Genomic DNA, 14854 nt, shown 5'->3' with positions numbered 1-14854 from the left:
AAAAACCGACTTGCGAATAAGCTACCTTTATCTTTGTAAAAATAAACTCTTTAAGGAGATTTATATATGTTTTTGTACTGAAACTTGAACTATACGAGGTTTTTCCCAAAAGTTTCACGTTTTCAGTGGTGATTTCACTTCCTGAAGCAGTAGTAAGAGTCAGAACCAAAAGGTTGTGACAGCAATACGGCTTGATCCTTCTATAAATACTGCTGCACAACACTCGAATAATGAGCTGGCGCGTAGTCATGGTGATGCATCCAATCATGACAACCAAAACTTTTTTCTTCTTATCTCGTTACGTACTATATTTAATATTTCAACGATATATTCTTTAGAGATCATGTGATCTATTGGAGCATTTGGTAGTGCACAACACCTATTATCAAAGGAAACATAGTAATCGTTGCTCCAACTTTTCGTGGTAATTCAGAATAATTTTATCGTCTCTTTTTACGTAAATGTTATCAATAATAATGTAGCTAGTTTTTCTGATAGTTATGTAAATTCGTTAATCTATTTTTTCCGTGATTTTTTACTAACTAATAAGTTCTGTCCGTAACTTCTTTTAGGTGAACTTCTAGACCTGTGTCAAGCTATATCTTTGGTCTATGGTTTTTAAGGAAAATGTATATATTAAGTATGTACGTATCCAACATAAACATAAAATTTGTTCAAATACTCAAGTTGTGTCAGTAATTAATGTAACTCGTAAAAAAGGTCAAATTATGTTGTCGCCAATATAGTTCAACGCAAACTATTTTATTGTAGCAATTGTTGGTTTAAACGAAGCAGTAGTTTGAGCGGACTATAGGTACCATTAATGCAGTGATTGGGTGATTTGGTAATAAATAAACTGCAAGAACTTGTTTAAAAATGCTCAATTACATAAAAAAAAATGACAAGCAAAACTTGATGATTTTCGTTTGCGTAATATTGTTAATGAAAAACATGACCCTAATAAACTATAGCAATATGTATTTACATAAAATGCAGCACAATCTTTACGATAAAGGTAAATTAAGTTAGATAGACATTAAATCATATCCAGTCTCTGTAATTGACAGGAGAGTTATTGATCACTTGTACAGGCTCGGGCATACATTTTTGCATGTTTCTAGCCTGGAGCACAATATTAATCAGTGTCCAAATGTAAATTAATTAAATCATGAGTTGAAAATTGAAAAAGCGGCACGACCATCAACAAAAAGTGAACAGATCTGAACAGAAGAAGCGAAGAGACTATGCGGGAAGATCCAAGTTTGTCTAAGCGCAACCATTCAATTGCTTTGACGATACCCCGAACAATTTTGGATGTCTTCTCCGATCGCGTACATAAAGGTCAGGTTTTCTTCCTTATCTATAGCCCAACAACGTTTCATAAATTTATTTCTGAAATAGTAGAATTCAACCATGTTTAAGATGTTTTATTTGATACGAATTCATAGAAATTAATAATGTTTTCAAAGTTACTGTTTGATTTTCTGAATATTCTTCTGTTATTAGAAGCTGGACTATTGAACAAATGAATGAAACATTTATTTCAAAAGCAATGTCCATGAATATTTGAGACAAAATTTTTTATATATTATATTGGGGTTAATCGAATAAAAATGCTGAGAGTGTCTTTTTTCTGGTACAATAAACAACTATTTATATTTAATGGATTACGGGAAAGAATTGCCTCAATGCATTATATATTAACAAAGTTAATTAACGAAGTTTAAATTCAGAATAATAAATTTGCAAGCCAAATAAATGTAGTATTTAAGTGGAAATTCACAACTTAGTATTTCTTACAATCTTACAATTCCTACAATCATTGTAAATAATTCAACATATTCAATTAGCATTTGGTATGAGTTTTTTTAACAGTTCTGTTATTTTTAGTTCAATGACCTTATTTTCATTATATTTACTAAAAACTAACATAATTTCCATACGTTTATATGACTCATATTTATAAAGGGAGGGAAACATTTTTAAACAAATAAGTACTTGGGAAAAATGTTCCTGTTTGATCGATACGATCAATAATAGAGCTAAATAGAAAAATATTGACTGTCACTATTTTAGATTACATTAACTTGTCTCTAAGTACCGCTATATACTACAAGAAAAACACCCGGTCGGAGCCCTGACAGTGCGAATCTGTTTCGTATAAGTCGTATCAAGACCTTGATCATCTCTTACTATATGTGAGACAAATAAATTCCTGGTCCTAGAGCGAAAACCTCTCGGAACCCTACTACTTCTCACGAGTGTCGGACTGGTTTTGTCTGTACCGATACGAGAGTGGAGAAGTGTGGTAAATAAATGCCCCAACGACACTGTGTAGTACCCCGACAGGGTACAAGGAACATTACACTGCACTGGCAAAATTTCCGGGACGATACGGGTCGAATAAATCACATACGAAAATCACTCGAACCATCAAGTACTTGGACCTATATTCCCAAGTACTTAAGTTTAGCAAAGTAAAAAAGAAAATTAGTTCGTTACGTTATTGATATTTAAAAGCTCCACCAGCAGAAAGATTGCAACTATTAGTGTGTATAATAAACTTAAGCTTAGTACACATTATTCTAGTCCAGTAATCCAGAGGGTTAATCCAGTCCAGTACTGGATCATATCGTCCACATTAATTCAGTCATTCAAAAGCTGTCGGATAGGTAACACTATAGTGACAAAGAAGTTTAGATATTGTTTTATATCTGTTCAATTATCACTGTTAAAAGAAATAATTGATGTTGTGGAAAAAGAACTAAAAATGAAAAAGAGGAAATGAGAGAGAAATTGGATAAGCGATTTCTTGTGGGGCGAATAGGTACAAATAAAAAACCTGTAAAGTTTGATTTTCAATGAACTTCATTAGGAATTACCTATAGAATTCCCCAAAAAAACAGCATATATTCAAGCACTGGATTGGCAGTTTACACCATCCAAGTGGCACTTGAATGAGCGAGTTGAAACATAGGCCGTCATTCCGGTCAATTGGACTGGATTGATTACTGGAATGACGGAATCAAATAAGGTGAACCGGGCTTAAGGGAGGTACTGCTTTGTTTACGATTATTTGTATTTTTATATTTGCTTGTATGCTATAGAGAACCTGTTTTGTTCAAATATTAAAAAACAAGGACAGTAATCATATTTTTATTTAGTCGTCAGAAAAAAGATAAACGTGAATCGTTATATTATTAACGTGATTGAGATAGCGAAATACCATAAGCCAACTATCAGCAGGGACAATAAAAAAACATTGAAATTTGGTGGCAAACATTTATGAAAATTTTAGAAGAAGAGACGAAAGGACTAAGTCGTTGTGAGAGTAGTTAAGGGTGTCAACGGGAACTAGCTATAGAATTATCTCACGAAGATTTTTAAACAGAGACAAAGGTATCTCTGGAGAAAAGTAGCATGACCTTTGCATACAGAAAACTGGTGCCTATTAAGAGAAAATGAACTAAAATCACTTCTAATTGTGGTTTGGGTCCATCCTAATGCGTCTTCTAAAACAGTCGTTGAAATGAAGAAAAATAAATTAAATACGATGACCATGCAATCATTTCAGGGCAACCAACTATCGAACTACAACAAGCCAATTACATTCAATACATTTTCAATAAAATGGTAGACGTATTATTTCAAATACGTGCTCAACCCTATAGAGTTTATTTTGGGTACAGACAAGAGTGCTTCACAATGTAATGTTTGATATTACAGATATGAAGTGTTTGCTACTTTTTACAATAGATGAAATTAACCACATGTAGGTATTGAATGTTTCAGTTGATACGGTTTCTAAATGAGGTATCATCATATTGGGTTCTATAGTACCAACAACAAAAGCGGACTTAATTGTTTTAATGAGGTACTTCAAATTATTACTTCGACCATAAAAAAATTCAAAATTCAAATATATATTAAACAAAAAATAAAGAATATTTCAAATATAATTATATTAAAATATTAGAAATAATTCATTCCCGTCCGCGGTTGATGTAGGATATATATATTTATTCATATCAAGCGTAAACTAATTAATTTCCTGATGATAAATACATAAATATTCGAAAGCTAGGAAATATATTAAAAATTGTACACTCTGGTGATTAAATTTGCCACGATTTCATGAAAACGCTTATACACTAGCTGGCAAAGACTTCGTTCCAATTCACGTACAAATATGGGATACTTTTAAACGATATCAAGTCTTGATCGAAATATATTTTGATAAAAACTTAAAGGAAAGTCGAAACGTCAGTTTTATCTATCTTTCAGAGATTATAAAGAAATCTAATTTTGAAACAGAAGAGACTTAAAATCAAGAAGATTTAGAAACATATATATTTCTTCAATTCTAAATGTTCTTGATTTTAGGTCTCTTCTGTTTCAAAATTAGTTTTTTTATGTAGTTTTCAAAAGAAAGATAAATTTTAACGTTTCGACTTTTCTTCGAGTCTTTATCAAAATATGATATTGACACCGACAATTTGCTTATTTATTTTGATTTATAGATCACCTTCATCATGAATATCAAAATAAGGATAAAATCAACTTAGAACTTTGTTCCAATAAGAAAAATTGATTTTTCCTTTGTTTCCTCATCTCAAATATATTGAATTTATTAGAATTTACAAAATAGAACTATAAATTCTACTTAAATTATTTAGATCTTTTTTATCATTTTTAGCTTTTTCGTTCTTATGAATGTGAACTATTTCTAAAAATTCTCTTTTTCGTGTATTAGATTCCGTTTTAAGAATTTTTGAATCTTTATAATTGAATTAATGTTTTTTTGATATTTCGTGGTTCGTTAATGCACTACTATTTTTTTTTATCGTATTGATGACCTCTTAGTCTATTTTCTAAATATTGAGATGTTTGCTCTATGTAGACAGCGTAACAATTAGTACAAGGCACTTGTTATATAATTTTATTTCTTTTGTTTTCTGGTGTTTTAGATTTTAATTTAGTGAAATATTTGGATAATGTATTATGTCCTTTATGCCTTATACTTTATATTTTAGATGTGGAAACCAAGGGAAAATTAATTTTTTTTATTGGAAAAAAGTTCTAAGTTGATTTTATCCTTATTTTGATATTCATGATGTTGGTGATCTATAGATCAATATAAATAAGCAAATTGTCAGTGTCAATATCATATTTTGATAAAGACTTAAAAAAAGTCAAAACGTCAAAATTTATCTTTCTTTTAAAAACTATCAAAAAAAACTAATTTTGAAACAGAATAGTCCTAAAATCAAGAACATTTAGATGCATTTATATATTTATATATATATATATATATATAAATATATATATATATATATATATATAAATAAATATATAACCGTCATGATATTAATCATATGTAACATGCGGTAGAATTTGCGCCGTCCGTTCTACATACGCAATGCAAATGGTATCGAAAGTAATATATACTATACTATACTATATTCACATTAAATGAACATTAAAACGAAAGGAAAAACAGTTTTATGAGGAGACTGACACCTAAAAACAATTTCAACACACGTTATTCACCTATTGTTTCTATAGTAACTAGTATTCGAACACTTAAATCTTCTTGCGAGTTCTTTGAACTTGCGAATATTATTGACCTTTGTAATGACCGACAACGCAATTTTTTTGCACACTTCTATTAGGAATATTTATTCATACAAAAGTTATTATGTCATTTAAATTTCATTCGTGAACATAATAGGTCCGCATAAATGAAACCAAAATCGAAACGGTTAAGTACAAGGTGGTTTATAATATTGGGGAGTTGGAATTTTAATAATGGTTCATCATGGTATCGTGGTGTAGCGATATACAGTGCTTTTCAGATAAAAGTATCCACCTTTAATAACTTTTGTAATACTGGTATTTAGAAAAAATCCAAAAACACGTCAATTTATGTTGGAAGGGGCAAGCATTATGGCTTATTTAAACTTACTGGAAAAGCCACCCCCTCACCCCTAGCAGCATCCCCTTTATTTTTTTAAATTACTTTACATATTTTTTATGTAAAATTTGGATACTCCTCTTTGAGCTGATTTCAAAAATGTATAATACTTGTAGGTTAAAGTGGTTAGTTTATGAGATAAACAATTTTTCTTTTAAGAGCACAAATTTTACTTATTATTTACTTTCACCTTATTTGCCTGTACTAAAATGGGTTGTATAATAGTTCAAACTCTTTAATCTTTTTATCTGTGCTATTTATTCTACTTAAAAAATCCAAACAACAAAAAACTCTACTTTTTATTGAAGTTTGACATTGTCAACTAGAATTTGCAGTCACTATTGATAGTGTAATTTGATACATTATTTATTTTGTTTCTCTGAAATGGTTTAATCTTTGCAAGAAAGAATTGAAATTGTAGGTTTATACTACCAAAATAATAATTGTGCAAGAGCTGCTGCTAGAATATTTAACGAATTACATGACGGAAGACATGCAACTCATAAGTATGTAATTCAACTGATGGAGAAATTTACCACAACACGGTCTGTTTGCAATAAAGTGCATAAGCGAGAGGGACTCGTAAATAAAGAAGCAATCCAAGTGGCAATTTTAGGGCAAGTCAGCTTAGAGGCTCAACAACCCCAATCGTTGTCAACAATAAGTAGAGCGATCGGTGTTTCATCTTCTACAGTTTTCCGAGTTCTACATAAATTCAAGTACCACCCATACAAAGTTAAGTTGGTGCACGAGTTGAATGAAGATGATTTTGATCGTCGTCTAGAGTTTTGCGAATCAATGACGCAAATTATCAATAACAATCCACAATTGTTAAACAATATTTTCTGATGAATGCTCATGGTCATTAAATGGCTTAGTAAGTAGGCATAATTGTAGATATTGGGCTGAAAGTGATCCACATATTATGCGTGAATTCCATACACTCCATACATCTCCAAAAGTTAAACGTTTGGTGTGGTATCCTAGGTGACCACATTGTCGGACCTTTCTTCATCAACGGAAATTTAAATGGTGAATCATATCTTGAGTTACTCAGGGAAGGGGTTGACCCACGTATTACAACAATAATAGAAAATGATGATAACCTTTCCGAAGATTTACTGGTATTTCAACAAGACGGAGCTCCCCCACACTATGCTATGCCTGTCCGACAATTTTTAAACGAAACATTCCCCGCTCGTTGGATAGGTAGAAGGGGGCAGATGATGGAGTGGCCACCTAGGTCACCGGATTTAACACCCCTAGACTTCTTTTTATGGGGGTATTTAAAAACAAAAGTTTATGCTACCTAACCAGAATCTCTGGATGATTTACGAGAGAGGATAGAAAATGAATGTCGACAATTAAATCCAGCCGTATTAAGCAATGTCAGAGAGGCATTTCAAAATAGATTATACCATTGTATGGATTTTTTAAGTAGAATAAATAGCACAGTTAAAAAGATTAAAGAGTTTGAACTGTTGTAAAACCCATTTTAGTACAGGCAAATAAGGTGAAAGTAAATAATAAGTAAAATTTGTGCTCTTAAAAGAAAAATTGTTTATCTCATAAACTAACCACTTTAACCTACAAGTAATATACATTTTTGAAATCAGCTCAAAGAGGAGTATCCAAATTTTACATAAAAAATATGAAAAGTAATTTAAAAAAATAAAGGGGATGCTGCTAGGGGTGAGGGGGTGGCTTTTCAAGTAAGTTTAAATAAGCCATAATGCTTGCCCCTTCCAACATAAATTGACGTGTTTTTGGTTTTTTTCTAAATACCAGTATTACAAAAGTTATTAAAGGTGGATACTTTTATCTGAAAAGCACTGTATAGTAGCTGAATACACATATTCTGTAAAATTTATTATCAAGTTTTTTCAATGTCGTTTCTATTGATACTTATGTGGTGAATAAGTTTGATGATAGGACATATTAGTAAAAAATAAGTACGAAATAACATGTAGAAATATTGTACGAAAAAGCAGTTATAGAATTTAATAAACACTCAAACAGCTGATCTGAATTGTTTGAATATATAGAGTATAAAAAAAAATTAGTTCTAGGAACAATAAACGACGTTATCGTCTGAATGAATTGATCTGAGGATTATACGAATCGAAAAAGGGAATATGCATGCGAAAAGAAAAATGCAATGGTGTAAAGTCGTGAGAAGAGATGAAGTATCTTCAAAATCATGTTTGCATTGTTGTAAATATCATATTAATGTAAGTATTGCTATTTCATAATTGCAACCTAATCTTATTAGCTAAAGTAATGAAATTTTCATTTAAACAATCATGCCTAGATAGGTTTCTTAAGATACACCTTTTCTTTTTTTGTGTAGACAATACTAACTTATGAATTCATTTTCGAGGAAGACAGAAAATTATATATTATATATATAGATTATGAAACAACAAGGTAAAAAAGTAACACTACGATTAAAGAAAGGAGTTGTGCCTCATATATTCCATTGCCAAAATATACCATCACTACAAAGATTAGCACTTGTAAATGAAGATCTCCCCGAGCTAGCTGACAACAGATTTCAGTACTGAGTGAGCCCCCAAAAACAAATAATTATGAAGCAGGATGCAGTAATTCTCACGTTGATATTTGTAATGATTACGAAATGGACACCATTTCTTAAAAAATTGAAACCTGTGGTAACGCAGACATAATAAACTGTGACAAAGCTGTGCAATTGAATATTAAAACAAAGTATAGGAGTAAATAAAAAATGTTGCACTGTCATAGATTAAGTGATTATAATGTGGTTTGACAAATTTACAAGATGTTTTAATAAAAAAATGAATGAATTTGATATTTATTTCCTTCAAGTTGAATATGCATCTAATTTAGAAAATATCGGTTCACTCCAAAACATTAAGCTTTTTTCCAACAAATTTTCACACATTTTCTTATCATAATTTACCTCTATTACAGTAACTTTTTCATTTGTTTCATAATTACTATTAGCAACGTATAAGAGGACCTTTTATTTCCCCATCTGGAGAAGCACCCATGATAGGATAGGCAGAATTAAACTTCAATCCACATTTATCTATTTCTATTTTCTCAATTTTCTGTACTTTCTTTAATAATTGATTTCAAGTGTCTTACCCTTTTTATAGCCTCTGTATCCCTCAATTTACTAGCCCCCAATATGTTCTCCGATAAAGAGCCATCTAGAATGTGCAGGCTCATTTATACTACATGCATATTCCCTATTGTGAGTAAAAATATGGGATCTATAAAAGATAACTGAGGCAATGAATTAAAATTGACCTTCAGTTCCACGAAGAAATTTGAAAAGATTTTAATAGCAGAAAAGTTTGCATTTGTGATTTATACTTATAATATTTGAGACATACAGAGTCATATCTTCCTATGTTTCCATAATCAATGAATTTTCAGCACCAAAACTATCCCAATATTACTTATACTCAAGTGTTATAGTCATAATTGGATCCATATTGCGAGGAGGTTATTTTGTTAGTTCACTTTTTGAATAATCCACCTTTTGTTAAGTGGGATTTTGTCAATGACTTCATATACTTCTGTCAAAAATTGGCGTGTAGTTATCTACATATAGTTTTCAGAAATAAAAAAAATCTAACGCCCAGTAAAATTATTTGACATACGATCAAGAAGTTAGCAATATATAAGTAACTTCCCCGTCCAACGGAAGTTCATGTTCATCAACTTTTATATTCGGTTAAAGTTCCAAGATTTCTCACACTTCCCTCAATAGCTCTGGGCATACACATATTTTCCTGGAGTATCTTATGACGAAAAGCTTTTAGAGTTTGATGAAGGCGTTGTAAGAGTATGACCCAAACATGTACAATTCTGGATAAATCCGGGAATCTCTGCGCCAGGGATAAATTTGAATTTCAACGAAGTAATATAGGGTTTCTTTGGTTGTATGTGCCCGATTTATTTGTTAGTGAAAAATTTTATTTTGGAGTAATCTGAGGTGAGGAATCAGATGTGTCTCCATATTTCTTAAATGTTTCTATATACATTCGTATTGTCAGACGTGATCTTGAGTCATAAACAATGGTACTGCACACCATAACTTCATCCCTGTGATTTACATGAAACTAAAATGAAAAATTACGATATTTGCCTCGTTCCCCTCTCACTCTCACACGATAGTGATCCATTGCTGATTCTATGCTCTGTTCTTGTGATTATTGCGACTTTGAGTTTCTTATCGGATAATTGATAGTATTTGAGTGTTTATATAAATTGTCCTCAATTCCATTCGTTAGCTAGTTTTTTGAATAGATTTCTCACCACTGTTCCATTTTTCAATCCGTGTTTCTGATTCCATTCAAATGTTTGCTTCCCATACATTTTAAATAATGAAAGATAATTAATGAATTAGCATGAACATCAATACGCGAACACGTGTATTTAATTTAGTATTTGTTTTTATAAATGTATATTACGTAGAACCTATTTTGAATTTTAGGTCGTTATACAGTATTATATTTGCACAAATTAAAATAATATATGCTATCTCCATTCTTCTACAAATTAAAATATTTATTCGAAAATAAATAATATGATGATATGTGATGTGAGATGTAAATATGCAAAAAATATAACGGAGCAACAACTTTATTCAGACTTTACTGATATGAATTTACTAACCACTTTTGCATAGTGATATGTTCCGTCACATTACTATGAAAATTTGAATTGAAGTTGACAAGAAGTTATTAAGTAAAATTGAGATTTAGATACTCAGAATTTTAAAAAATAAAACTTTTCACAATCGAGCACGAGCGATCCGCCTGTATAATAGACAGAGAAGAAGACAGAACGTGTATATGATGTTTAATTGTTGGAAATGAGGATATTTTTTTGAGGGATATGGTATATTTTAGGAATGGCTCTGATATAGAAAATTTTGTTTCGTTTTATAGGGCTGGATTTGGGATGGTTTCTTTTTGGGTGGGACTCGCCCACTTGTGTGCGTCCTACTACTATTGCACGAGGGATTAAATTTAGAATTGTATATAATAACAAAATGGCTCGACAGACCAAACAGCTTTTGGAGTGTATTGAGCAGGTGGTGTATACAAATTGCCTGTCGCCATAGATTAGACTGATGATCTTGTTCACCAGGTTACAGGTGATACCCATTTTTTCATGTTAAATTCGGCAGTCACTTTTACGTACCACATAATATATCGGACCGCTATCTTCAACTACTTGTCTGATAGTGATACGTAGATCTTGGAAGTCGAGATCAAAGATTTTCGTGTTTGGTACCGGTTGTGAGTGCTCCTGCCATATTTAGATTCGTACTACCATCTTTTCACTTTGTCATATGATACTGCTGAATGTGACGTGATGATAAATAATTGTTTTAATTTGTAAATAGGTCATGAAAGAAGCAATGAGATCAACTGACTGAATATTGTTTAACTAGAGTGTATGATTGATTGTGATAAAATATCACGCTCAAGAGATCGCATTAATGTTTTTGAGAAGTTGATTTATTTAATGACAAAATTATTTGCTGAACTTCAGACAGCAGAAGATAATAATAGTCATTTAGGGAACGCACGAGTCCAAACAAAGAAAAGGGCCCAGATTGACAGAAGCCATTCAAACGAACATAATGTAACTTATCCGATAGTTATCCAATACAATAAAATACCTTACTGAGATCGCACAGTCGCACAGTCGAGGTATCACGACGTTCACCAAAACCTCACTCTACAAATTGAATCACTCAACCTCTTCATTAAAAATATTGGAATTAAATGATAGCGTAAATAGCGTTTCCGGTCTAAAGTGAAGTTCAAAGATCTGTATCTATATAATAATGAATAAAGGAAAAGACATTGCTCAAAAGCTTAAAAGAAATTGGTACAGTTGCAATTCTTTTCAAAAGATAAATTTTGAAATCTATATATTAAACATAAATACTTTTCATTTTCTATTGTCAAAAATGAATCTGTTAAAGGAACACAATTAACAAGACTTTCTTTGGTAATGGAAGATCCCAGAGTGAAACAAAAGGTGTTAAACGAAAACCATGTTCGTTAGCAGAATTTTATTGAAATACGATCTTTTATTTGATGTTGTCTGAAATGGCAGATGGTAGATGCGTATTTTTTACCGACATTTGATATATACCAAATCTTTTTCAAATAAAAATAGTAATAGAGACAAAGGTTTTTAAATCGCTAAATACTACGGGCATCGTTCAATCAATACCACACACAGGTATTCTTAATTACTAAATCGTCATTGGACATTTTAAAAAAATTATACTATGCATAATCGGGACAGAGTTAATTTGCATATTGTAATATTAAAAAAGTTGAGAAATAGAAATATGACTGTCCTTGTATTGTTTTGGTAATCAAATCATATAATTTTCACGAGCAATTACTTATTCTTGCAGTTTATAGTTTACACTGATTTCCAAATATTATTCGTCACGCATGGGTTGATTTCCACGCGTTAAGAAATGCTCATGAGTTACACTGTATAACAGATTCTAAGAAGAGTCACGATGACTCACTCTCTTTTTTTCTGTAATATGGTTATTAAAGGATGTTCTTGGAGTCTTGTTTCATACATGTTTTCATTAAATAAAATTTATTTTCTAGATCATCTACTGTTTAGTTTTTTAGTAAGAAGGTACCTAAATTATTGAAATTGCAAAATTTTAATAATTGGTAGGGTAGGATAGATTAATATTGGTAACGAAGAGGGTTACTAATAAAATTAGATTTATAAACCCAAGTAATTGCTTATAAGATTGTAGGATGTCGCTAAATAGTTATATTAGTTACATATCCATGACCGAGGTCTAGCTTACCAAGGGTAATCTGTATGTCATATCTGCCCATTTCAATGGAAATCAGTACGAGGGCGGTTCGACAGAAAGTGTGTCAATGAAAAAGTTAGTTGGCTTTAAAAAACATGTTACGTTTCAACATAACCTACACTTAGTCCGGGAAGACAGGAAGTAATCGAAGGGAAATAGATCAGGTAAATATGTTTCAAGAGGGATAATGCTCTTCTTGCATAAATGTGATCGATTTTTCGGTATCAAAACGCCATGGATTACACCTTTGGAATATCAAAAAACTTTGGTGATGATTTTATTGGCCGTACATCTCTATGAATTTTTGATGCGAGTAAGCTTTTGATCAACATTAAGGAATCGTAGTACCCGCCTTGCAAATAGCTTGTTCATATGTAACCTCTATGCAAAATATTGAAAACCTGTTTGCAATATTTACTTGATCGACTATTGTTAAATCGAGGGCATGGATTTTATTAACTAATTTGGATTAGTTACAGTTAATTGGCCGATCTAAGACGTTCAGTATAATGCGTGTTCGTATGGCCACTTTTAAAAGCAGACTACCACTTACAAATCACTCCATGGGACTAAGCAACATCGTCATGTAACTTTCCTTGATATAGTTTATATTTATATATTTACCCAACAAAAATACAGTTTTCTTTATATGAGTATTAAAACTGATCTATTGGTCAGATTTTTGTGCTATTTTTAAAGCTAATATGGCATCAGAAACATGGTGGAAACTAACAGTATGATCACCGATGCCAAAGTGTTATCAACATCTGAAATGCCGCTCTTTTTTCTCGTTCTATTTCTTGAAGTGACTTTCCACACAAATAAAGTTGTCTAATCTAATTTCTTCATCTATTATTGCTTTATTTTTAGCGTAGTATTTTGGCAATTTTATCTTAATCTGTTTAATTGTAGCACTAGCTAATGACATTTTCCAAATCAGAAAACGAACTATGAGATATTAATTTGGCATAAAATAAAAAAATGAATTACTTTCCTTTTTAAGCATCATCGTATTTCACGATGTAATAAATTTTTCTTCGTATAAAACTTCGCTACGTCGTCACCTTTTGCGTTGCAATGTTAGTGTGTCAATGTTACATCAAAGCTAAACCAAAACTATTTTAATGACTAACCAACCAAGGCAGTCGACCAGATTGTGTGTTAAACCGTTTTTCCTACGACTACATTTAACTTTCGATATTACAACTTTTCCAATTAGTAAACTCGATTATTTTAATGAATATAAAATTTCATTAATCCAAATAGATAATTAATTTATTGATAATATGAGGAATAACAATTTTTTCTGCTGTTTAGAAAGGTAAATCTATAATCAAGAAATCTCACAGCTCCCTATTTATGTATATATCTAGAGAAATTAGTTTTTGAGAGGAAAAAGATGTAAACATACCGGAAAGAGTCTTTGAAATTTCAGATGTATGTGGGGAGAGGAACAGATAAACATACAATATAAATAAGATTAGAATTCAACTGCAATGACTACTAAATTAAATAAAAAATGCAAATTTCATGTCAAAATGAAAAAAATCAGTACGAAAATATTTTGGAGAAGGCGTATAAGCATCTAACGGAGAAATAACACTTGTAAATCAACAGCTTCAACAAAAATAGACAATATTATATTGCTGTTATTAACCCTTTTTTAGATATAAAAATTTTAATATTCATGTGATTTTCGGTTGCTGATCGTCCTCCAGTCAAATAAAAGATTTGAAAGTGAAAACATATTTTCCAACAAAATAAAAGTAGGTCAAAGCTGCCAACTTGTTTAATAATATATTCAAAAATGTATATCGCAGCACTACACCAAATGCATCGTTTAATGCAGAAATACATGGACTGATAATTTAATTTAGTAAGACCCTGATTTAGACGTTTGTTGGATAATTAAATTCGAATGCTTTCTGGAACAGCTGTTCAAATGAATTTGATTAACAATTGAATAATATTCATCAAGTCTCTGAGTGAAATCTTATCATGTATTAGTTGCATTT

General features: G+C 31.2%; 1 protein-coding gene across 5 annotated transcripts in view; it reads right to left on the bottom strand.

Annotated features, from left to right (window-relative positions):
* LOC130451829 (nuclear receptor coactivator 3) overlaps nt 1-14854 on the bottom strand; it is a 366138-nt gene that overhangs the window by 154875 nt on the left and 196409 nt on the right. The gene's annotated exons all lie outside the window — the stretch shown is intronic.

Source organism: Diorhabda sublineata, chromosome X (assembly GCF_026230105.1).
Source record: "Diorhabda sublineata isolate icDioSubl1.1 chromosome X, icDioSubl1.1, whole genome shotgun sequence".
NCBI lineage: Eukaryota > Metazoa > Arthropoda > Insecta > Coleoptera > Chrysomelidae > Diorhabda > Diorhabda sublineata.
This window is presented reverse-complemented; position numbering and strand designations above follow the sequence as displayed.